The sequence below is a fragment of the Arachis ipaensis genome, chromosome B7 (genome assembly GCF_059453495.1).
Source record: "Arachis ipaensis isolate K30076 ecotype BB chromosome B7, ASM5945349v1, whole genome shotgun sequence".
Lineage (NCBI taxonomy): Eukaryota > Viridiplantae > Streptophyta > Magnoliopsida > Fabales > Fabaceae > Arachis > Arachis ipaensis.
In genome coordinates this window covers 90,800,882-90,802,177 of record NC_142442.1, presented here as the reverse complement: position 1 = coordinate 90,802,177, position 1,296 = coordinate 90,800,882, and the positions used below count along the sequence as shown (strand labels likewise).

The 1,296-nt window shown below is 39.5% G+C and overlaps 1 non-coding gene across 1 annotated transcript; it reads left to right on the top strand.

The window, feature by feature from the left end:
* The first annotated feature begins 659 nt into the window (after positions 1 to 659).
* Positions 660 to 767, top strand: LOC148553338 (small nucleolar RNA R71). Its single transcript, XR_015892725.1, has one exon. It is a non-coding gene; the product is annotated as a small nucleolar RNA R71 (small nucleolar RNA).
* Positions 768 to 1,296: the final 529 nt, after the last annotated feature.

The window sequence follows — 1,296 nt, the reverse complement described above, 5'->3', positions numbered from 1 at the left end:
ACTTGTCCCTCCAAATTTCTAATGGAGGACCTTGTTTTATTCATGAAACTCAGAGTGGCCTTAGATAAATCAGAGACTAAATTTGCTAAGCTAGATGGATTCTACTCAGAATTCTCTGTCTGTTGCTGAGTGGATGATGGAAAAGGTTTACTATTGTTAAACCTATTTCTTCCACCATTATTAAAGCCTTGTTGAGGCTTTTGTTGATCCTTCCATGAGAGATTTGGGTGATTTCTCCATGACGGATTATAGGTGTTTCCATATGGTTCACCCATGTAATTCACCTCTGGTATTGCAGGGTTTTCAGGATCATAAGCTTCTTCTTCAGAAGATGCCTCTTGAGTACTGTTGGATGCAGCTTGCATTCCATTCAGACTCTGAGAAATCATATTGACCTGTTGAGTCAATAGTTAGTTCTGAGCGAATATGGCATTCAGAGTATCAATTTCAAGAACTCCCTTCTTCTGAGGCGTCCCATTACTCACATGATTCCTCTCAGAAGTGTACATGAACTGGTTATTAGCAACCATGTCAGTGAGTTCTTGAGCTTCTGCATGCGTTTTCTTTAGGTGAATGGATCCACCTGCAGAAGTATCCAATGACATCTTAGCTAATTCAGATAGACCATCATAGAATATATCCAGGATAGTCCATTCTGAAAGCATGTCAGAAGGACACTTTTTGGTCAGTTCCTTGTATCTCTCCCAAGCTTCATAGAGGGATTCACCTTCTTTTTGTCTGAAGGTTTGAACATCCACTCTAAGCTTACTTAGCTTTTGAGGAGGAAAGAACTTGGCTAAGAAAGCCTTGACCAGCTTATCCCAAGAGTTCAGGCTATCTTTAGGTTGAGAATCTAACCATATTGTAGCTCTGTCTCTCACAGCAAAAGGGAAAAGCATGAGCCTGTAGACTTCAGGATCTACTCCATTAGTCTTAACAGTATCACAGATATGCAAGAATTCAGTTAAGAACTGAAAAGGTTCTTCAGATGGAAGTCCATGAAACTTGCAGTTTTGTTGCATCAGAGAAACTAATTGAGGTTTCAGCTCAAAATTGTTTGCTTAAATGGTAGGGATGGAAATGCTTCTTCCATGTAAATTGGAATTAGGTGCAGTAAAGTCACCAAGCATCCTCCTTGCATTATTATTATTTTTGGCTGCCATCTCCTTTTCCTGTTCGAAAATTTCAGTAAGGTTGTCTCTGGATTGTTGTATTTTAGCTTCTCTTAGTTTTCTCTTCAGAGTCCTTTTAGGTTCAGGATCTGCTTCAACAAGAATGTTCTTGTCCTTGCTCCTA